The sequence below is a fragment of the Oxyura jamaicensis genome, chromosome 7 (genome assembly GCF_011077185.1).
Source record: "Oxyura jamaicensis isolate SHBP4307 breed ruddy duck chromosome 7, BPBGC_Ojam_1.0, whole genome shotgun sequence".
NCBI lineage: Eukaryota > Metazoa > Chordata > Aves > Anseriformes > Anatidae > Oxyura > Oxyura jamaicensis.
Genome location: NC_048899.1, coordinates 5208728 through 5234219, shown reverse-complemented (window position 1 = coordinate 5234219; position 25492 = coordinate 5208728). Strand labels below are relative to the sequence as shown.

The window sequence follows — 25492 nt, the reverse complement described above, 5'->3', positions numbered from 1 at the left end:
ATGGCTCTGAAAACGTTTACCACAGAAAGGGGCGGGTTTTTGGGTTTTGTCATGGTCACCAGCAAGAGATGTCACGGTCCTTATAGGGTTTCCAAATATATATATATATATATATATTTACTCTTCTTTTTGTTTTCACTTTCCTTTAATATTTGTATCAATTCTTCAAACAGCTGATAGTTACAATTCTTTTGATAATGAAGTAGATTGCATAGTTTTCCCCAGAATGTAAAACACAGAGTAACAGGGGTCCAACTCCCTCTCGATGTTTGTTAAAGGCATCAGAGGGTCCTTTTATCATGTGGGAGGCTTTGCTGAAGTTCCTTTTTATTTCAGAAGTGACTAAGCCCCACTGGGAAGCAGCAGGGCCTGCAGAGATCCCAGGAAAGCAGGCAGAGGCAGCGGGGGGCCATGGAGGCAATACGAAGTTAGGGGAAGGCTGCACCACCTCAGAATGGAGCCTGCCCTCACGCCAGGTGGTGGAGAAAAGTGTCTGTGAAGGAAAGCTCATCTAGCTGCAGGACCCCGATCCAGATCAGTGCAGAGGTGAGAAGCTTGGGAAAAGTTTTATTATTTTTTTTTTTTTTTTTTTTTTTTCTTTTTTTCTTTTTTCTTTTTATTTTTCTTGAATGTTAGCTTGGAGAAGGAAGCAGCTAGGAAACCTGGTACAGAAAGGACTGTGGTGAGTGGTGTGAAGGGTACAGGGAAGACTAAGGGAAGACTACAGGGTGACTTGGGGTCTGACATGATGCAGCCACTCAGGTGGCTTGGTCAAAAGAGTTGATGAGTGAGCTCAAGTGGACAAGTCAAACCAGAAGGGCTGAAGGGGTAAGTAGGAAATGGGGTCTGGAAGTGCATGTGGTCAGAATTCAGAATCAAAGGCTGAGGCCTTGCTTTTAAAAAATAACAACAACAAACACAAACACAAAACCACACAATTGAACTAAATGACATGTAAAATAATCATCAGACCTTGTTCTTGTAACCAATTCACAAGCCTCTATGCCAGCACATCAATGTTCAAGGGGAGGGAGCTGGAAGAAAATCAAGTGACAAAGATGGTGTAGTTTTTCTTAGTAAATCATGAGTGCGGTTTTTGGCCAGATGTTGCTGACTTTTTGTGAAATCTTCTGGAACAGCTTACTCACATCTTTTTTTTATCTTTACCGCTGCATCATCTCTCCTGAATGACACTGTAGGAGACTGACAACCAACCAACCAAACTTTTTTTTTTTTTTTTCTTTTCAATAAACTTCAGATGTCATACCATTAACAGCTATACAGAAATCTTTAATACCTTACCTGTGGAAAGAGGAATTTTAAGAATGGCAAAGCCCAGTGCATTGTCTTGTGGTTTATACAATTATAAATTCTTGTTGCAGTAAAGATCCTGCTGTGCCTTTTGCCTGTAAGTGATCTAATGGTGTTCTCAGTAACTTTACCCCTGTAACTAACTCACATGATAATGTATCCACATATTTTTGTGTGACTAGATATGTGTGACTAAATATTATATACATATTTATATATTTATATATTTATATTATATATAAATATGTGTGACTAAATGTTTTGTATGACTAAATGTGACTAATTTTTTTTTGTTTAAACAGCAAACTTTAGAAAAGAAACTGTTATAGTAAATATTACAGATCAGTAGACACAATATACATATTTTGGACACAGGTCATGGTATAGGGAGTTCTAGCACATGAGGAATACTGTTATAATTGGTTATTACGTATACAATGTGACAGACCCGTTCTATCTGCAGATACAAACTAACCCATGTCACCACACCAGATGTGACATTTTGATTTTACAAGGTGTGGCTGTCTTCTGAACTATTCCTGTTCTAGAGCCCATCTGATACTGATTCACCTTTTGTTCTGTATAAGTGTTCTCAATCCTTTTCCTCTTGAAGTGTTACAAAAGGCAATATGACACCATTTTCTTCATCTTCAAAGCAGATCAGCTTCTACAGATCTTGGCCAGTATGCCTAGCATCTTGAATAGCATATTCATAGTGTGACAGTCTTCATGCTATGTGGCAGGATCCAACTGTATGAATAGTCTTTAGAAATAACTGGTGTGTAATAGGGATTTTTTTTTAATGTTCTCTGAGACAGTGGGTGCCTCTTATTTTGTTTTATTGTATTTTAAGGCAATGGGAGCTTCATCTCTCACATCATTACATAAAAGTTTATTGAGAGTTTTGTTGACTTTATAAGAGGTACAGATGCATGGCATCATCCATCTTCATCTCTCTGAACTGTTACCAAGGTATGTCCAGACAATAGAGAATTATTTCCCCCTTAATGTGATGCAGTTTCGAATACTGCTAGAGGCCAGTTCTGAATTGAACTCCAAGTTGAGGAAAAGTTAAAGACAAATTCAATTCTCACCTTTTTAGAAGGTCAGTTCTGTGTTTTCCTACACACATAGCAAGTATCTGATATCCAGAATTGAAGCTATGTGAAATCAAAAAGGAAAGGGTATTCTGCTCTCTCTTGTTGAAATTGTGATGTTTTAAGTCAAGGTTTTAGTGGGCTAGAGAGCAAGAGGGTATCTTTTTATCTTGCTTGTTGGCATACTGATCCATGCAATTTAGAGTTTATGATTTTTTAGATAATCTTTTTATTAAATACTCATTAACCAAACAACAAATAAGTGGAAGACAGATATGTGATCTTACACATTTCTTATTTAAGGTAAGCATCCTAACTGCAAATTAAATGGTTTATTCTTTTTCTTCTCCAAGGAGATTTTTGTCATCTTTTCCGTGTACTTGCGCACAAAGAATGGAGAATGCTTCCACCACTCCCCTTCCATTCCACTGAAACACCCTGTGAAGTACTGACCTTCTAATTTCTGAAGAGAACAGTGTTTTTGTGCCTGCCTTGGGGTTAGGTATTCACTTTTATATGCCTTGGTTCTGTTCAATAAATGACATGCCTACGTTGTGCTTAGGCTCATAAAATTCACGAGGTAGATATTTCTTTTCCTGTGTGACAGATGATCCCACTCCCTGCCTTGGCTAAGAATGAATTGTATCTATTTCCAAAGCATGTTTTACAGTCACTTTATCCCAGGAACTTCTAAATACGGTGAGGCAAGACAGAAAGAAATTTTATTCAAAAGAAGATCTTTGCTTAAAAGCAAGAACTCCAAAAACAAAGCAAAACAACAGCAACAAAAGAAGAAGAAGAAAAAAAAAAAGATGATGGAAAAAAGGGAACAAAGATTCTGGGAATCAAAGAGAGTTATTAGATCTGTGAAATGTCCTGCAAATCCTGAAACCAGAAGATGTTTCCTGTCAGAGATATTAAATCAATGGTAAAAAAAAAACTATTTTAAGACTCAAAAAGTAGGGTGACCTTGTGGCTTAATGGTAGACCACAACTGAAGAGAATCTAACCATCCTGGCTCTTTTAAAGATTTCCTGAGTGACACTGAGCAAAATCGCTTTGTGCCTCAGTTTTCTATCATTAACATTTCCTTACTTCTCTTCCCTCCCTTGTCTGTTTAGAATGACTCTCCTTCATAGGGAGGGGGAGTTCAGTTACCTCATTCTGTATTAAGTTATCTCACTAAATATTGACAGTGATGCATTTATTCAGTTTTTTCAGTATATACAGGTAATGACACAGTGGAGTACTTATCAGCTAGTTTCTACTTCACTAATTACCATAGGCAATGATTGTAGGTTTTGGGGTTAAATTTTTTCAATAGAACACTGATTTCTGTGATCTGGCACCAAAGAGTAGATTCTGTGTAAAGCCACATAGGCACCAATCTCTGGCAGATCAGCTAGCTGCATTCTTTCCACATAATAGCAGAAATAGCAGAAACTACGAATATAAGGGGAAGGGGAAGGGGACACAAATCAGAAAAATCTACTTCCCCTCTTCCTCTCCACCAAAAATATGAAGCTTGTTTCTGACAGATACTGGAATGGAGCATAGCCTTGATAAACTGAGACAGCTCCGCAGTGGAACATTGCATGTTCAGCTTGCCAACAATCTCTTTTTTTTTTTTTTTTTTAAATATATATTTTAAATAATATGGGAATAATATTTACTCTTATTTACATTCTTAAATATCGACACCATGGGTATGATACCCAGTGTGATTTTCTGACTACTAAATTATTTAACCATTCTTTAATAGGATTAGGGTGCTGAGTGTGGAACACAAAACTTTATTATATACTGTTGGGTATTAATGGTGGTGTAAATGTAACAAAGCCGATACAAATTGAAATTTTATCCATGAAAGAAGTTGCTGAGATCTCATCTGACAACTGCAGAGTTGGTTTTTGGTTTGTTTTATTTTTGTTTTGTTTTGTTTTTCTTGTGGTTACCTAATATGAGGATGAAGGATGAGATTATTTATTTATTTATTTTCTTCTTGCATCCAGCTCCTGTTGAAGTGACTAGAAATGTTCCATGTTATGTCAGTGGAAATATTGAAAAATGACTGTTTAACTGGTGCTGTCAGATCTGTAGACTGAATACCTCAGAAGGAAGATTTGGTTATAATTTTACTTTACTACAGTTCATTTAGAAGGCCTTGAAGATAAACAAAACCTCTAAATGAACTGTTTAGTGGGAAAAGTTGTGTATAATGTTCAATACAATATGTGACCTTTAAAGGTCTATTTCAGAACTGGAGCAGAGAAATAATGACTATGAAAAATTTATTTTGGCACTGTAAAGTGAAGTAGTCTTGATACTACTGAGTCATTTCAAGTGATGCGAACCTAATTTTAATGTGTGGGATATAATGCTTCCTCTCCACTTTTACTTCAGATCAGTTTGAACAAATGACATTGTCCAGCAGCTTTTTTTGCAAAAGTACATTTTTAATGGCATTACAAAAAGATTAGCACTGACAGGTTTTTATATATATTTCCTATGTGGGGACAGCTCTTCCAGCCCATTTCCTTCAGTGATATCTGGAGAGGATCTGATAAGCTTTATACCACTTTTCACAGGTCAAAGGGCATTGTCTTCCTCTTCAGTCCAGCTGCCAACAACAAAGTCAGACATATGTTATCACCATCACACAGGAAGCTGTGAGCCTGCTTGTGTTCAACAAAGTACAAATACAGGAAGAACATAAGGTTAGTTAAAAGCTGATGGAGCTCTGCTAAGGTAGAATCTGGCTAATAATATTATAATCCAACAATACTGTATGGTTCAGTGTCAGGTTACTTATTATTGATTAGTTTAATAATACTATTGCCAAAGTGTAGGTATCCATCTATGCCCTTTTACAGGAGGCATACCCTGAGTTGGGGCATAATGTTAAAATCATAATTAGTTATTCGGTAAAGAGCAAAGCTGCAATGGGATTAATTGATAATGAATTGAACACAAAAGTCATTTTAACAGATAAAATTTGATGTTGCCACTTAACGTGGAGGTTGCTATTTGCCTAAAATTTGTTCTAGATTTCTCTTATTTTAAGATACAGTGTGCTGCATATCAAGATGAAAATGCTATACAATATGTCAGCAAGCTCATATCATGAAATGCTGTCAGTGTTGGAATCATCTTAGTATTTGTAAAAGTGAGTTTTCCATTCCTCTGTAACTTTGGAATATGAAATCAGCTTAATAGGAGCTTTATATTTTTATCACTGATAAGGAGTATTTTGGAACTGTTTGTTAGTGCTAAATTTGGATCCATTCGCAGCTTGTCTTCTGCTTCCGGTACATTGTTTACTGCTTCAGGAAAGTCTTCCCAACACATTATGTGAGTTCCCATCCTCTGGCCTTTGCTCAGCAGAGAACAAATCAGGGCAGGCACACTGAGTTCCAACTCCCGTCTCTAAGGACCAGTTAGCTGAGAATGGAGAGCTGCTAGCTGGAAGTTGTAGGCCGCACCACAAATAACAGGCAACAAAGGATATCTGTGGGAGGAGAGGGCTACAGAAGTAGAGCTAGGCCTACTGCTCACACCTTCATGAAAAAAGTGAGGAATGGGGAATAAAGTGAGTGCAGTACTTCCTCAATGAACTGTCCTACTGCAATATGTCCCACCACTCTCTCTACTTGTTATATCTTTGTTTTCACACATTCAGTAGCGACGCTTAGAGCTTACTATGCTTTCAGAAGGGCCTTTAAAGGGACCACATTATCTACTGAGATCTCTAGATTAATTTAAAGGTGAAACCAGCACTTCAGCTCTAGCCATGCAGAAGTACAGATCCAGCACCCAGTGCCTGTGTGCTGACACTTTGGAGTCCTATCTGCAAAGTAAGCAGATACCAAAATCTTGTGAACACATGATGGATTAGTAGATAAGACTATGTCAGGACTTTAAAAATAGACTTCTGAATTCCTGGTCTGCCAATCTGTCAAGCAGAGGATACCAAGAACAGGAAACTAGTTTTGCAGCAACTGAAGCGTAGAGGCCACGGTGAAACTTTTCATTTAACCCAAGGGACAGCACCAATTAGGGTCAGGGGCTGTCCCTAAAGCCTACTGGGTTTAAGCATTCCCTTAGGTCACTGTCCTTGGCTGGAGAATAAGGGCAATAAGCAGTAGTTGCTTGATTTTGCATTCAACATCTATGAGAAATGGTCCATAGTGGCAAGTAACTATTGCTGTTCCACTTCAGAGTCACTTCCATACATATCTACATAGTCAGCCTCTACTCACCATCCTGCTAAGATCATGTCAGTCTCTACTGTTTTACTCCAGAAATGAGTGTCAGTGCTTGAACAATTTCACATGAATTAATATAATGGTCTGTAACATTACTGCAGACTTCAGTCATACAGTACTCCTCAAAAGTCTGAATTGCTTAATGCATATCTCTGTAACCTACAGTGAAGCTCCTAATTATATACACCCGTGAATTGGAGGCATTGGAGATGCTCTGGAGAAAAAAGATTTCCAAACACATCTGATATCTCTGAATTTTCCTAACTATCCATTTTGGGAAGGGCATAAGAGAGCAATATAGAGGTTGCTGGCTACCAATTTCCAGTAGAGCTTCAAGGATTTCAAGTTTTTTGCTTTGTTTTGTTTTGTTTTGTTTTTAATAGTGTGAAAGTGATAAAGCTGTCATTAAAGTAGGTATACTCAACCACTATGGCATAAATATAATCAAAATATTTGGTAAGTGTGCAGTTCATAAGGCAGAGTATTTGTGAGTTTCACAGAACCAGAGAGTGGTTGAGGTTGGAAGGAATATTGAAGATCATCTATAGCAACTCCCTTGCTCAAAGCAGTGTGGACTCCAGGAGGTTGTCCAGTTGGGTTTTGAGTATCTTTCAGGATGGAGTGTCTACAGACTCTCTGGGAAACCTTTTCGGCTACTCCCAAAGAAAAAAAAATCTTATGGTTAAATGGGATTTCCTGTATTTCAGTCTGTGCTTATTGCCTTTTGTGTGCACCACCACCAAAAGTCTGTCAAGGTCTCCCTCCCATCCCCACTCAGGTATTTGTACAAATGGATTTGAAGCTAAACAGTCCCAGCTTTCTCAGCCTCTACTTATATGACAGGTGCTTTAATCCCTTAATCTTAACTGAGGATGTGCTTTGTCCTGCCCTTTGGGTTATCACTGATGACCTTAACCAGTCTTGGCCCCTGTGCCAGTCCTTGGGATTTTCAGTAGGAGTTTGATAAATGCTGCATGGTATTTAGGATATTTCTTTCTGGTCTTATTTTTTACTATTATTTTTCCATTATTTAATTTATGGACAGTATTACGATGTGAACTGTAACATTTTCAAATCTGAGATCATTATTTCTGTTCTAGCAGTGGTGTATTTTTTTCTCTAGAACACACTTGGCATCCTTAGATTGCACCTTTTTGATTATTTATGACTTTAATTAGAAACAGCTTGATGATCTGTTGTGCTTGTATGTAAGCTTTTTTAAACATATCTTGAAGGGAATCAAAGTCAAAATTATGATTAGAGTGAAGTGATTGAAATATTTATATTGAAGTAACATTTAATGAAAACCATTTACTTATGCTGGGTTTCTTTGGTATTATACAGCAGGTGTTTCAGTAAGCTTCAAGGCAGATTAGTTCCAAAGGGCACATTTCATCCTGATAGTCAATGTAAGGATTATCACAGTCTACTTGTCAACAGCTCCCAAGAGTCTCATTTTGTTCCTTTGATAACTATGCCAAAGCCACAAAATAGCACATCTTTTATTTTTGTTCTGTTTACTCTCTATGCGCTTGTTACCATGATTAAATTAATTCTTTGTATTATACAGACAGGTGGGTGTTGAGAAGAACCAGTGCAGTAATTCTGGGGTAGGACTGTCTTCTGTCACTTCTGAGACTATCGGCATGTTAGTAACGTGTCTGGAAATTCAAGTGGTTAAATATACTTTATTGATAATTACAGAAACAGGATGTTCTACCCTGTTTCAGAAGATGGTATATTTCACAAGGAGACAGTGATTTGAAGGGATTATTCCCTGACTCATAATTGTATATCTATTTATTATACCCTAAGAACATACTCATGACAGGTTGCTGTGCCCTTTTTTGTATTATTGGTACTAGCATGTTTAAAAAAAAACACACACAGTCCTTCATCAAATATGATTCCTTTGCTAAAGCCTACACCTACATCCTAGATGGCATAAAGCCATCCTCTCCTTGTGTTTATATGCCTACTAATCACCTATCACCTTCAGTGGCAGAGGTGGGATGAATTGAGACTTGTTATCTTGTACACTTTCATCTTTTGGCTATTTTCCTGTGGAAGTTAAGTCTGAGAATCATGACTAAGGGAAGCTGAATAACTATTACCCAGAGAGCAAGGAGGAACAGAATGTGTCACTGTACTATGAGGCTTCTCGTTATGTGGCACCTACTGTAATGTTGGGGAGAAATCAGCAATAAATAATTCAATAGAAGTTATTTCATTCCAAACCCATGATCTTCCTAAAGGAATTTTATTTGAATGTGATACTGCACGGTTGGAAGCAGCTTCCATTGTGAAACTGTGTGTTTCTGACCATTTGTCACAAGAGGGGGCTGCAGTTCTTTGCAATTCTTAAAAATTGATGTTACACTTTAAGGAGGAAAGGCATTGTGTGTATGTGTGAGGGTAAAATAAGTCTTTCTCGTTATAGGCTTATTCTATTGTTTTAATTAATAGTTTCTAAAAATGTTGAAATGCTTAGGTCAAAACAGTGAGTACGAAAACAATTTTCATACTGTTTTTTATTTTTTTTATTTTTTTAGTTTATTATTATTTTTTTTTATTATTTTGTACTTTGACAGCAAATAAGTAATTGGAAAACCCATGATGTAAAATGTGTATTGGTAGATTGGCTTTTGAGCATGGTCATGCTGTTAAGCAGTGAAATTTGTCGAATGTGAGTCAGGTGGAAATCTCTATGAGAAACTTAATACCTTTAGAGAACCATCGTCACAAGGTGAATTTAAGTCATCATCTAACTAGGTTAAAGAAAATAAAATGATGCTTTGTTTGCTGAGACATTATCCCTATTTATGCTTGTATTTGTAGGATGTCGGCATGCTCTGTAAATGCTGTTCTCTTATTTTGTGAAAGAGTGACAAATATCATTGTCCTGTTTCAGAATCCTCAATGGAAACAAGTTTTGGAAAAAGTGATCAAACAACTCCATTGTTTGTCCATTTTTTTCTATATTATCTTTAAAGAACGTGACAGGTTAAGGGATTCTGTACATCCCTGTCTCATTTATTAACTTTTGAGCATGCAGATCTAAGATTAGTTGTTCATTCTTGGAAAAGCTTGAGAAAAAGCATAGGAGGATAACACACCTTGAAATGGCTAAGCCTCCACTTTTCATATTGGAATAGGGTGATGTAACTGGGCAGACGATGTCTTTCACGTCTGGTGAAGAAAAGGTTTGGAAAAGCTTCTTCAGGTTTGGAGAAGAAAAGAGAGATTTCAAATGTTAAATGACTGCAAAGACTTTGTTTCAATTACTGGTGAATTGTTATTGTGCAAGAAATAATAGAGAAATCCTCTTTCTGTCTTGTGGGGAACTCTAAACCTCCTTGTTCTTTCTTATTCTGGGAAGAACTTAGTCATGTCTCTTTGAAATATTGCTTGTAAACCCGTAATTCTTAGAAAGACTCTTTCACTCATACCTACATTAATCATATTCTGTGTTTCTATTGTGTTGTATAGTCTATATTATCTGCCTGTAGGCATGCATGAGGGTTGGACCTTTCCCTAGAAAATCTCACCTTGCAGCAATAAACTGATTTCAAGTCTTGTAAGTCTGGCAGCAATGGAAGATTTTTAAAATTTTAGCACACAACTGAGTGGCTTTATAGAGTGGTGGCAATGGCTTTTTCATTTCATGCCTTCGGTGTTTTCAGTCCCTAAGAAAATTGATTACATGATTTTTCTTAGAATTAAAATAATAGAATACATAAAAATGCTATATTTTTAAGAAAAAAAAAAAGTGGTTTTCAAGGCAACAGCACATATACTTTCAGGAATACTACTTTAATGAATGTAAACTCAGTGAAAAAAACAATTTTAAGACATTGCTAACATGTATAAAAACACTAGAAGACTAGAAGGCGTTCTTTATGAAGAACAGCATTATGGAGGCCCAGTTTTTCCCTTTCCCTGGAAAGAAAAACAACTTTTTATTCTTAGCTTTGTTTAGTTTACTTCAATATTCTGTTGAAAATCCCAACCAAAAAGAAAAAAAAAAATCAATAAAAGAAAAAAAAATCATGGGCTTTGCACTGCTGAAAAATAGCTTACACATAAGTGGATTTTGTCTTATAATTACTGAAGAATTAAAGAGATATTATATTCTCACTCTTTTCCACTGTTGTTACTGAGTATAGCAGAGTGCACAAATCAAATGTAGAGCATCATAAAAACTTGTCACAATGTGAGCTACAATTCACTTTGTATTTACTCTTGGGAACTTTGAACAAAGGTCAACACAAGTTGCATTACACTTCCCATTTGCATTTTCCCACACTTTTCTTTTTCCCACACTTGAATGAATCAATATAGTCGCTGCTTATGATCATCATGGTGTTTCATATTTAAAATGGCATGTATTTTTGAACTTGAATATGATGCAGACTTGTAACTCGCATTGTATAAGATAGTCATTAATTCTGTTTGTCAGTAAACTGAGGAAATTCTCTTTCCTCCTCTTGTTCAAATCAGAAATACATTTATTTACAATTTTTCTTTACGTTTAATTTACCCACTGATTTTCTTCTCAACATTAGTTTTTCTTAGGAATGCAGCCTGAACATGCACATTTTCTTCAACACTACTTTTTTGTGACTAGCAGTTCGAAATGTGAGGGTACTCACAGAGCCTTTTCCCCAAGAACTGTATGCTGCAATCCCATTTATTGCCTCTTAGCTTACTTATGTTCTCTGATTTTGGTCCCAGTCCCAAAGATGGGAAGAACAAAAACAGAACCCTGTTATTTTGACAGGGGTTAATATCTCTACAAACAGGACACGGAGAGACAAAAAGATATAACTCTGAATTAAAACTTAAATTTGGAATATCAGGTAGAGATTTTGTATCTTTTGCTTTACTATATAGGAAATCCCTAGTTCTTTGTTATATGTGTGGGAGAGTTTGAAGTTGCTGTTCAGAGTTACACAGGTCTTAAAAACAGCTGGTAATAGAGAAAGTTCTTGTAGGTCACGGTCTCCCCATCGTAAACTCTTTGCACTGTTCTTCAGCTGTTCAAATAACATACCTCTGCTTCTTGTCTTCTTGCTGAGAAATTAGATCATAAGCCTAAAGAAACAGGTGTCATACTGCATTACCAAGCCTGAGCAGAATAGACTTTTGTTTGGAAAACCTTTCTACTGTAGCAGTTAGTTTTACTTACTGTCTTTCAAGATATCAATTTTTAAAATACTAACAAAGGCTCAAGTTAACAGGGAACTAAGTAAATCTTTTAAGGCAAATGTATGTTTGGCCTATACAACCATTTCTCTGATGACCCTGCTTTGAGCATGAGGTTGGTCCACATGACATCTGCAAGTCCCTTGCAGCCTTGATTGTTTTATGTTAAAGGCAGTTATTTTATGATATGAATAGTCCATTTTTCCTAGACAGGTAAGGCCGATAAGAGACTAGACAGGGGCATCAACTGTTGCTCTTATGTAGTCATTGTTTTCAGGTTGCCATTTGGTGGTCTCTGTACACATTGAGCACCTCTTGCATCATGGAATCTTGTTATTCTCAGGTGAAATTTGTTTGCATTGTAGTCTGAGCAATGAACCAAATAGATTCAAAGTGGCACAATGAAATTGTACGTTTGGAATAGCAGCAATACCCAAGGAATTTGCACTGACATCAAAGCAGCGTTATTGCGTGGACAGATGCTGGTTTAGAATGTAATATGAATAACACAGATATAAGGCATTCCTTGGGCTAAAGGACATAAATTGCTTTATTGTCATATCTGTTCAAACTAGCTTGTCTTTCCCAACTATGTTTTGCACTATATGTAATATCTCTTGATTAAGTACTCCTTGCTACTAAAACCTGCTCATTTGTTTTTCTTCCAAAAGGTTTCTTGTCTCTCCATTAATCTTCTTCTGGTTAGGCCTTCATAAATCCTTTGATAACTTTGCCTTGCTAATAATTATTCTGTATTTCTTCACATCTGTTCTTGTCCTGTGCGTTTTCCCTCAGCTCAAGCAAACATTTAGTTCCAAAATATCTTAGAAATGTATTATAAAAGAAGTCATGAAGATTTAAAGATTCTGCCTGCTTTACTTTGCCAAATGATGACAGGTACCTAGAGATAGAGATACACACTAATGTGAACTATTTCATAAAGATTTTGTGTTATTAACCGAATCTGGTGTGCTGTACAGGTTTTTGAAGTGATAACATCTAGTGAAGTACAGTTTACCATGCTAGTGATTGCACAGTACTTTAAACTCTTTTGTACTAAGTATTAATAAGTAGTTTGTATGTACATGAATAAGGTGGATTCAGAATTTATTCAGATCACATTCACAACATGTACTGAAGGTTGGTCTGAGTTGAAGTTCTACTGGTTTGAACCTTCTTCAAGTATTAAGATAGTACTTTGTTATGTACTGAAATATTTTACAAAAATAGACAGTTGTGTATACAGGATATCCCTTTCCAAAAGGACGTTTGCAAGAAAACCAGTGTTAGAAAAAATAACCACTGCTGATAGTTATTCTAAATCATAAGTTCCATTGCAAATAATTTAACTTAAAGTTAAAACAAAAAACAAACAAAAAACAAGTCCAGTAAATTGAGTATTTGAGAAAGTCCATTTAAAGACTATGGAGACATGCTTATTTTCCTTAGATGTACAGAGCTAACAGCTAACTTGATGTATAGCTGAACTCCATAGCAGACAAAACAAAACAAGTTGTATTGTATCCTGTTCTGTTATATAAACTTATTTCCTAATTTTCAGCACAGTTAATATGCCAGTGTAATGGTAATAATATGATTTAAAAAAATAAGTTTAGGAGAAATAATTCTTTATGTTTAAAAAAATCAACAAGCAAAACTCACTACTGTTAGCACAAATTTTCTATATTATTATTTTCCTTAGATTTAAAATTAGTGATAAAAGGGTTAATATTCTTGGTGAAAAATGAATTAGAATTTGTGCACTCCAGGAAATCAAGTTTTTTTTTTTTTTTTTTTTTTTTTTTTCAAAAATTCAATATTAATGCCAATAAAAATTAATATTTTCTGAAATAAATGATTTTTTTTAAAAAAATCAGATTTAGGTCCAACTATTTGATAATACTTATATTACTGCAAAATGATGCTTTAGGTAAAGAACAGGACAGTCAAGAGCAGTTTGTCTGCTGGGATATACTAGCTGTGAGAAAGTCATCATTTTGCAATTATATTGTGCAAATATAATTCCAGTAGCATGAAGGATGTAGGCTCTCTGGATTCAATCATTAAACATATCTTCACTTGCTCTTTTTGGATTGGATATAATTTTTCTGTTATGATGGTGTTAGTTCTAGTCTTCTGTTCCCATGGGAAATTTTATTTATCAGACTCATCAGATGCCTTGTTATGAAAATGTATACCCAACTCTTTGCTAAGTTAGCTGAATATTTTGTATCAAATATCACCATCTGTTCTTATTATCTGACACAAATACAGATGATCAGGCTAGAGGTGCCTTAACGTCGGTGTGAGTTTAAAGTTCAGATGTTAGATACACTGGCATAAGCCATATCTTCCTTCCTACCATAGAATTTGAGTGAGAAAAGGATTAGAGGTGCTCCTTCTGTGGTGTGTTCCTGTTTCATTGCGAAGGCACACCCTCAGAATGTGGGAAGTCAATGTCTTTCTCCTGAAAGCATACTTGAGTGCTGTTATATTTATTTCATCTATAGAACAGTTTTTTTTTTTTTTTTTTTTTTTTTAATGAAAATGGAGTTAAAATCTAGGAGAGGAGCCTCTGCTGCTCCTGAGATTCAGTTTTAGTTCGCAGCTGAGCTTTGTATGGCACCATAAATCAGGTAGCCATAAAAAGAAAAATCATTACACAATTCAGAAGGAAGTGGGATATGATAAACTCCTGTTTACAGCCTGAGTGACTTCCTTTCAAGTCGCCTCCTTCTTTAGGGAACAGAAACATTACCCTAAGCTATTTGATGAATGAATGTCTATTTAATATATTCAATATATATTCATTCCTGGTGTGATGGAGCATAGGCACTTTAACTGAAGACTGTGGGGCTCATTGTGCTTGGCATTGTAGAAAACTCACAGAAAAGGCTGGGCTGGCTCTGAAGACCTTAAGTTTTAATTACCATGCAGAAAGGAAAGAGCTTTTTCCTTCCTGCCTAATGGTCCAATTGTACGATACTTGATGCTAGTCTGTAAATCTGTCTCAGGAAGCAGCTGAAATATGTACTTTTTTCATGGGGAACCGCACAATACAACATGGCTTCTCTGTCTGTATTTTCAGTAAAAGCAAAGCTGCTAGAACTTGTATGCAGTTGCTCTGCTTCATTAAAGCACTGGAACCCAACACAACTTCTAAATCAAAGCCTAAAGCAATACACTGAAGATGAGCTGTAGTCTTCAGTTTAACTCTGTTCTGTTGCTCACTGAAAGCCCAGTTGATACAGGGTGTTCATCAATGAGACACAGCTTAGCTACTTACTGTCAGTGGGATTTCATGGCACTGTGGTGTTTAGGAACTCTGTTCTCAGGTCCCACATCCATTGTGCCACAGGGAGCACATGCCACAGAATGACTAGCCCTGTGTTACAAAGTTTGTAATCTACAAGTAAGAAAAGACAGTGGACACGCAAACAGATGAGGAAAGAATTAAATGGCCAAGATGACAGTTGAAAGAATGCTGTAGAAATACATAGAAAGCAACTTTTTTTCTTCAGTCCTAGAGTGCCTGTTTTCCCATTTTCCCAGAACAGAATGTTAAGCTGCAGCATTTTGGTGAAACTAATGACTACTTTTAAAATCCAGTCACTTATACAGTTTCTCATGGCCAGCCAACAATAAACTAAATGATTTTGTGTGGTTTCTTACCAGTTTAGCGTACTCTGTTTAAATGCAGCATTGGGAAATAAGTAGGAATGAACAGATTTTGGGGGTTTGCTGCTTAGTCCTCAAATCACAAAGTCAGACCTCTGCCTAGTGATATGAAAAGTTGTGAGAAGTGTTCAGTGTTTTAATCTATGTACTTTCTACAGAGAATATATTGTTTTTCAGCCCACCAGAATTGCCATGCCTGCCTCTGTAAATTATGTGATTCTGACTAATGTAAGCACATCAAATTTTCCTTTATTAATGCTTCCCAGCGTTAGATGTGATCATAAAATACACATCTTCATTTGTAGCTTGGATTTTAGAAATCCCCATAGACCAACTGAGGAAGTTTAAAGAGACCAACCCGAAATGTCCTGGGAGAATTTCCAAAAAAAGCAGAGAAGCAAAAAATAGAAATCAAAATAACATCTTTTATTTTCTCTGCCCTGAGTTCTTAGAACACAACTATGCTTTCAGCTTTCTCGCAAAATCACACAATTGTCATTTTGGTATTTTGCAGCTACTGTAGACAGAAATATTTCAGGCCATAGTTAGGGACTGGATCTGTGCCTACCCATCCCCCAGCTCTTTTTTTATTGAGTGCTGATGTCCAACTTCTCTATAGAACAGAGGGCTTACACATGAGAAAGAAATAGAAGCATTTAGTGGGACTAGTCATGCTATTTACAGCTTGATGTGCACCTAAGTGGTTTACTGAAGGCTAGCCAGTGTCTTCTATAATCTCACCTAATGCACCTCTATTATAATGTTGTTGCAGGTGAGTGTTTGGGTATAGGGAATTACAGATCGGTGAATATGAGTGTTTGGAATATTGTCCTTAGAAATTCAGTCATTGACAACACACTTGATAAATTTGTAAAATGTAGTTGTTGCCTTAAAACACCTATTAGCCTTAAGAATACAATACTACAGAGCTGATGCCATACAGTTAGGACCGATGGTAAAATCCTTGGTAGTTCTCAGTCTCTGAAATCAAGGTGTGATCACTCTTGAGAGCCCTTTGACAGAAACTGGAACCAAGGTGTGCTTGACTTCTTTCTTCTTTGATTTTCCATAACTATGTATGGTATTTTTATGCTATTGCTCCCTCCCTCCCCAAATGGGTATCTCAGTGCTTGTTATCTTGTTTTTGGCTTTGCTGGTCATCCTGCTTATGTAGCAAGGAGCTTGTCCTGGCTATTTACAGTCCCTTGTGCTTATCTTGTGTGACAGCTTTAGTTATTTGAATGACTCTTGCATGTATCCACATTCACCTGTCTTGGTGGTCACAGCGCTCATGTATTTATACCAAGTGTTTGTATGTTAGGTTCAGTTATGCCATCACAGTACTGGAAAATACATACTGTTACACTATTTTAGTATACTGATATTTGGGTGCAAGGCAATTAATATTAATTATATTGTAATTACTACAGTTATAGTTTATGGGTGTTAAAGGCCTCTCTTTTACCTGCAGTGCAAACTTAAGCAAAGATCAATAACAGTTTCTCTAAAGAAAGAAAACATATTGCAAAGTTTTAATATCATTTTATAACAGATGAGAGCAACGTGAATAAATTATTATTAAATTCAGTTTAGTCTCACTCCTTGAAATATGGAATAAAGAATGGTACAGAATAGTTTTGTAAGGTTGGTGTCCTCACTAGAGTTCATCATTTTTCTGCAAGATGCCTGGCACAATACTGGAATCTGAATTATAGCCATGAGAGACGCTTCCAAAGTTCTTTTCAAACTAAACTTTCATATGTAACCATGTAGATGATGGTGATGGAATCTCACACAGTGAAAACCAAATCTAGATGTTGCTTCTGTCTCCCTGGGACAGGGACACATTCTCCTTTCCTATACACATTATTCTGAATAGGAGTCAACACCAGCACCTGCATCTTTCTACGACAGTCTTCTCCCACCAACAATTACAGCTGGCAGCAACTGTTTGTGTCAGGATACTGCAGAGATGGGGAGGCTTCTGACTGGTGGGGGCTTTTGTCTGTTGGAGGAGCTTTCATTCCTCAAGCAGCTGCTCCTTATATTCGCTGGGGTAAAGTCAGAAACATAGATGGGAGCCAGCAGGACCACATGAATTCGGGTGCCTCACATAAAGTTATTGCATTTTACTAAGAGGTTTAAGCAATTTTTAAGAACAGGCTATTGATTTTCAACACATGAACTTACAGTAATTTCTAAGCTGCCACTTTTTCTTATTTGTACATGTGCATCTTTTTTTCTTCAAATTACTTTTTAAGCAACTCCAAAGATTAAGTTCTAAACAGATTTTTTTTCATTAAAGTTTTTTTCTATACAATAACGCATTTGAATTGTAATACAAGATTAAAAAATCTGTAATAAACTGATTACCAGCTGCTCTTTATTCTAATGCATTTTTTCATCAGAGTTCTAACAGAAAGCGAATGAAAGTTTCAGAAGAATACACCATTATCTCATAATAATAACAAAGGAAAATACAACTGTCCAGTTGTTATTCTCATTCATAAGCCAGCCCAACTATTTGATTTGCAATACTTATGATGGATTTTTTTTTTTTTTTTTTTCCCACTAGCTTCTATGCATTTTCCTCAAAGCTGGTTGAACTCTACAAGGCAAGCAAATTATTTCAAATTTTTTTAATGGGGTAAATAATATAGTTTCACAAAGTAGGACTGTTGTATGTAATGGCCATTAGGTTTCACGTGGAATTAGATTTTGTAGCCACATATGATATAAGCAAATGTACCATCTCTACTACTAGAAAGTCACTCATGCCCATCAGCACATCTGTCCAGGCAGAACAGAGAAGTTGATACCACATTTGCCTACTCTTGTGATATCCCTAGACACTAGCGCCTTTTTCTGTACTGATCCTCAGAATATTGAAGTAGAAATTTTCAAGATGTCTGAATAATATAAGGTTTTCAATCCTTAGCATCCTGCACCATCTCCAATGTCTTGTCTTTGAAAATGATGAGTGATTCATCTTGATTGGTGATTCAAAATTATTAGAAAATAGACACTAGTTATTAACACCTTTTTGGACATAAGCAGGATTTGGACAGATGCCACACGCTTTTGTATGGAAATAGCATGTAATGCAGAGAAAACAACAGCATCAGCAGACTGGCTTGTGTTGGGTTCATTGTGAATTTTGGGATAAAAGGTGCTTATTACACAAGAGCTTGTATTGTCATCTATACACGTGCTAAATTAAGCCTTGACCCTGCTGCTCTGAACCTGGTTGCTCTTGCTGGCCCAGCACTAAGCCGGCCTTATCTTGAAGGCTATCCTGAGTCTTGAGCAGATTAGTCATGCCTAGGCTGGGACTCTGGGAGCCCTTTGGAGCATAAATGCTCCAAAGCACTCCCTTCTTCCTTCTAACTGCAGTTAGATGTGCCAGGAACCAGTAATAGTCTGAAAAAGTGCTGTCTTCTGAAAATAATTAGTTTGCTGGTACAGAAACTGTCTGTCCTGTGTTTCTAATTTGTATTTATCAGCACCAGTGGACACATTCTGCCTCTGAATCATATACTTGTGATTCATTGGAATGAAAATTTGGTGACTGTAGCTCAGTGTGAGCTATTCATACAACATTGCTTCTGGTGCATTGTTTTTCTTCTTGACAAAATATTTCAAGTTGTTTGATTAATGGACCATGTCTATAAATAATTCTATCAGCCATGAGTAATAACTATATCATTGTACTAGCTAATTTATTTTTATTTTTTTCTCTACCAGTATAAAGTTTGTTAATATCAGTCAGTACCCTAAAATATCCCTTCAATTCTCCATTTAATGTGCCCCATAAAATACATTTCTGAAATACCAGAAAGGAGAGTATATCTGTAACAGTTAATGAATTTAATATTGTACCTATTTTCAGTTTTGTCACCTTACTATCTTATTAGCTAGAGGAAAAAATAAAAACTTAGTGGCAATTTCAGGAAGCTAAGAACATGTTAAATGAATCCTTATGTAAAACTTACAGTAAGTCATGACTATAATTTCCCTAAGTTGATAAGGAATAAATTATTTCTCTATTCTAATTTATGAGATTGATGTGCTTTATGAACAGAGTCAAAATGCTGTTTTCTTTAGCTGTTGGTTGTTTTTAACTGTATCTGCTAAAGCCTTTCATTAAATTTTTACAGGGATTTGAAAAGACATCCCATGAGATTCAAGCTTGCTTAATTACATTTTGAAATAAACCAGACACATACACAGTTTTCTTAATATTCATTTTTATTGTGATTTCCCAGGATCAGAAAAGGTCATAGATTGCATTTTCCCCTCTTTTCGTCCCTGCAGACATATGCACATCTGGATCTTTTAAAAACAAACAAACAGGAAAAAAACACACCCAAAATGTTGAAGCTAAGAGATTGTGTCTAATGTTAATACAGGAAATCTTTGTAGTGGCTTTGGTCTGCACTGATTAAGCAACCTTGCAATACTTGTATCAAGTGCGCAATAACATGCATTGAAATCATTGTTATGGATCATCATGCTTACTTTTGGATTCCATTTCCCTGAGACATTTATTTTCTAAAGAGGAGATTGAAATGGTATGCTTGACCCTCTGTATTTTGGAACTTTTGTTCAGTAAAATGCAATTTGCAATAAGTTAGAAGTGTGATAAAGGTATTTTCCATGTTCAGTTTTACTGGGAATTCAGGAAGAGCTAGTGCATTTGGGGCACAGTTCTGCACACTGTGAGTGCCACTGTGAAGTGCTTGAATCTTCAAATTCCCATGGTAGCCCAGTCTGGGTACGTACTATATTTTGTAGTTCTAAGAATTTGGTCTTGAATGACTGACTGCTTCAGAATGGGGCTCTTACCAATCTTTTTTCTGTACTCCCTTCCATGTATCCAGAATGTTAGTTTGTGTGAGAATATTGTATGTATGTTCTCATTATCGTATAGGGATGCCACTTTACTTTGATTTTCACCAAGACATTAATAAAGACTGAGAGCAAGTAGAGGATTTGCAATAGTGAGACAAGAATATTGACCTTTTCTTTGCACTCGCTTGAGAGAAATAAAAATAAATTGAAAAAGAAACATAATCCTGAAGGGACTGAGGGCAGTGACAGGAGTACATTGAGAAGTGACTCTCAGATTGTCAGAAGAAAATACTTGCTTCTATATGAGGAGTAATTACAAATAGAAGAGTTTACAGTCTTATTCAAGTACTGCTTTCTGTTTGTTTGGTGGCAAAAATTATTTCAAGGTATTGTGCAGGTCATTGAAATAATCTGTACTGGTACCACTGATGTCTCATAATTTCCCTACAACCTCCCCCCAACCTTTTTGAGACACAGTTGTGTTTCAAAATCAAAATTCAAAGCAATTGCTAAGGATACCAGAATTATATATTTAATTCAAAACAACCAATTTAATTTGTCTTTCAGACTGAACTCTGAAAGTAGTATTTAGCTTTATAGACTTATATTGCTTGTAAAAGCCAAGAAATGAAGAATTATCTTTGGCCTATATGACACCCATCTGCTGTTTCACCATTATTTTTCTGCTGGCTCCTCTTTTTTATTGCATTGAAGATTATTCCTAGAAGCTAATGGAATATTTTTTTTTTTTTTTTTTTACTTTAAAAAATTTTATCATTTTATCTTGATAACATCTATTATTTCTGTAACAGCATCCTGCTTTTCAGATGTGTCTGGCAATGTGCTTCATAATGACTGATGCGAGCTATGTCAAATATTACATGTCATTATTTTAAATGTTAAATCCTATGCAGATTCCTTACATGGCAGATAAGTGTTTTCAATAAAGGACAAAAATATATTTCATTTTCAAGGCAGTTTTTATTGTGAGAACATACTACAAAGCTAATACATACTACAATGCTAATACACTGTTCCAGACACACGATTAGGTTGTTAGCAAAACTTGTGCATTTTCAAGCCACTTCTATGATAAAACCTAACGCAACAGAGGTGAATCTGTACATTTTAAAAAATGGTATATACCATTTATTACACAAGATATTAAGCCATACAATCTATTTCTGATTAAATTTCCTAACTAAATAATGGAGCTTCACAAAATATTTGCATCCACAACCAAAGTTATCTGCCTTTTGTTTTGGTTTGGGATTTTTTACAGGTACAAAATTTAAAAGCAGATTTCTTGGAATGTGAGAGATCTCTTGAGTCATGAATAAACTATAATTTAAACTGATTAAACATGATAAAACTCCAGCAAAAAAAGATAAACTTTTAAATACATGAATAAGTAGGTAATATTAAATTGACCAGCTACTCAGAGAACCTCCAGTAAAGTCATCAAAAGTCAGTCTCTTGCATTAGATGCTAATGTTCTGCTCAACCTGTTCCTGCAATTGAGAAGGCCATTTTTGAAACTAGTCACTAAAATTCAGAAAAATGTAAACCAGTGAACAAACAGAATTGACTTTCATTTAATGTTAAATAATTTAAAAGGACAGCTTTTCATTACTTATAGGAAAAAGACATAGTTATGAAATAATGGAATGCAGATTTTGGCACAGTTATTAAAGCTAAAGATTGAGCAAATACTTAAAGGGACATCTCTGTTATGCATAGTGTTTTTATTAGATTTACAGTTCCAGATTTTTATTTATTTATTTATATATATATTTTTAAGTCCAAAACTTTAAGTGGCAGCCTTGGGTTCCTCCTGTCAAAGTACAATAAATTACTTAAATTTTTGTATGACTGTCAGCAAAATAAAACTGCCAATTTCATAAGTCAATGGAGTTTTAATAATTACAAATTCTGTAGTTGCTTGAAAATGCATTTTACATGCCGTAGTGCTCTTCTGAAAGGGAAATGATTCTTTAAAATCAATCATGTCTGATCAAACCCCACCCAGTCAAGCCCTTGTGAAGATGCTGCAGAGCTGTCTTAAAAGTATATTTAATTACAGAGAAGCCTTGGTAGGCAAAATGATCTTCTAACCCTGCAGGAATGGAACAATGAGTGACAGGAAAGAAGCAACTCTATTTTGATGTGAGGAACTCCTATGAAGAGGAAGGAAAAATCTCATCAGGAGACCTTCCATCTGCTTCAGGATGTACTGAAATTGAAAGGATTGCGTGTTCCAGGGATAAAATTGTACATCTAACTGTGCTGTTTCATGTGAAGTGGCTTCTTTTCTCCATGTTACTAGGCTGAGAAGAGATATCTGCTAGTCTAAGAGATTACTAGAAATTCCAGTTGTGGTTATCTTCCGATTTAGATTCTCTATTGAATTCTGCTCTAGGCCTGTGCTTTCCCTGCTGCTCCTATTCCATTTTGTACATCACTAACTAATCTAGTGAATGATATGAACTAGTAATGAACTAATCTAGTGTGAGTAACAATTAGTTAAGACTACCATGGGAGCACTAATACTTGTTTGGGAGCGAGATATTGTGGTCTCCCACAACTCACTGTGCGAACGGGTGAAATTAGCACAGTTTTATTGCTTATTATTGCTTACAAGTGATTCAAAACTGTAGTTCTTGAAGGATGAAAGCCTTCCCCTCCGAGGTTAAGTATTTGTGTTATTCAAACCCCAGGTAAATCTTTCAATATACAGTGAATAGATTTATTGATAATCTTTCTTTTTGGATTGCCTACAAAACTGAAAGTTAAAAATCATATAGAGCAACTTACCAGTACAGATGAAGGAACTATAAACATGGACAAGGAGAACATTAATAACTGTAAATAAGAAATTACTTGTTTAATGTTCTCAGCACAAGCATTTTCTATTTTCAAAGTTGACTTCCTTTTCTCTTGTACACTTCAGGCTGGAAATAATGTAATCACCTTGTTAAAAACAACCTGAATAGCCACAGAGACCAAAAAGAGAAGTCCTTTTCATAGACCAAGCAAGGAATAAGCCAGATTGGGAATGTCAAGGTATTTTTTCTGGCAATTTTATATATGTAAACACAGTTATATGCTTTTTTAACTGTCAGACTGATATTCTTTATTTGTTTATAGTAACCTAGTAAAGAGTGAATATCATAAAAAGGTGCATTGCTGTCTTTTGTTTACCCATGGGATGATTTGCAATTTGATAAATGTTTCCCTTTCTATTATTTTAGGCAGAATGCAGTAATTTGGCTTAGGATCATTAAATCTGAAGATTGTGTCACCCCTCTGGGAGGATGGACAGCTTAAATGAACAGATGCCTGTTCCCCTGGACCTTCCAATTGTTAAAGAGAACCAGGCAGAATGTGAACCCTTCTTGCTGCAACCAACCCTCTTGCCTGTGGTCAGCCAGCCTGGGACCAGAGGGGAAGTTGTGGTAGAACCACTTGTGATATTTGGGATGACAGACATTGCCTATGTTCCGCCTATGTAGTGTCATGTCTTCACATGAAGTTGCTGGAGTACCTGTCCATGGCATTGGGCTGCATCAGCAAAAGTATAACCAGCACCAGTTGTTAGGCCACACATGGAGCATTGTGTCCAGATTTAGTGGACACTTCAAGAGAGAGAATGAAAAACTGAGAAAGGATCTAGCAGGGAACTACCAAGATGGTTACAAGGACAGAGAACTTGAACTGTGAAGAAAGGTTGAAGGTCTTCAGTTTGTTCAACTTAGAGAAAAGAATGCTCAGAGGAAAAGTAATCACAGTCTTGCAATACTGGAATGTATTTATAGACAAGACGGAGTTCTCTTTTCTGTCTTCATCAGTGAGACATTGCAATAGATTGCCCAGAGAAGTTGTGAACTGTCTCTCACAGGAAGTAATGAAGACTTAGCTTCCCAGAACCCTGGATAACCTAATCTGCAGTCTCACTTTCAACAGGGGATTGGACCAGATGATTTCTGTTTGTCCATCCTACTCTAGGCTTTTCCACGGTTCTGAGATCAAGAGAGCATCCATCTATCACAGTATGAAGCCTAGTCAGTGGCTAACAAAATATGGTGACCACATCCACTATGTGCAAAGTGATCAAGTCTCTGAGATCATCCTTCACATCTTTTTCCTTCAAATAGTGTGGGGGGTGCCTTTGCTCTTTGCAGGTTCCTGCATTTTGAGGAGGTCACTGGTGTTATCCACAGCACCCATCCAGGGCCCGACTCCATGGTTTCTTCATCGTCTTGGAGTGACAGTCTATCTTTAGGGGACTTCTGAAGTGGATTTATGGAAAATCTGACAGACCAGCAGAAGAGCCTGTGATGCTTTCTTCTTCCAGATCCAATGGCCTGAAAGGGAACACAGGAAAACTCTTTCTAAAAAACACCAGGGCTGCTTGCAATTTTTAGATACCTGACTGCTTAGTATGAGAGGCAGCATATGGCTTCCACTGGTGAGCCATATTTTACAAATTTAAACCACCCCAAAGCTGTGGGTATTTTCCTTTAGTGTTTTGTATGTCCTTGCTGAGATTTATGAGTGGCTTTAGAGAGGAATACAAACAACCCGTCAATTAAATTTACAAAAATGAGGCACTCAAAAAAATCCAGTCCTTTTTAGTAAGATTAAATGCTTTTATTGTGTCTTACATGCAAATCTCAGAAACTGTATCTTCAAAGATAAATGATGGTTCTAGTAGTAGTTATACAAAATAGGCAAATATTTCTCATTCAAAAGGTGTGTCATAGGCAATTGCACTCTAACTACTACAACATGCTTATAAGCTGAAATTTTGATCATCAATGGAATTGACAGGTTGTTTTAAAAAAGTGTTAAAAATTTATTGTGGTACTTATTCACTCAAAATTTAAGTAATAAATACCAAAATTAGAAATGAATCCTGTCAAAATATTATTTCTTATATCTTAGGAAATTGTGACTGGAAACTGATACTGAAAAATACTAGAACTGAAAGTTTGTCAGTGCATTTGGTACAAATCATAGAATCACAGAATTATAGAATGGTTTGGGTTGGAAGATATCTTAAAGATCACCCAGTTCCAACCTTCC

General features: G+C 36.1%; 1 long non-coding RNA gene across 1 annotated transcript; it reads left to right on the top strand.

Annotated features, from left to right (window-relative positions):
- Positions 1–407: 407 nt before the first annotated feature.
- Positions 408–24867, top strand: LOC118170083. Its single transcript, XR_004752483.1, has 4 exons — positions 408–546; positions 4997–5125; positions 23358–23470; positions 23659–24867. It is a non-coding gene; the product is annotated as an uncharacterized LOC118170083 (long non-coding RNA).
- The last annotated feature ends 625 nt before the right edge of the window (positions 24868–25492 follow it).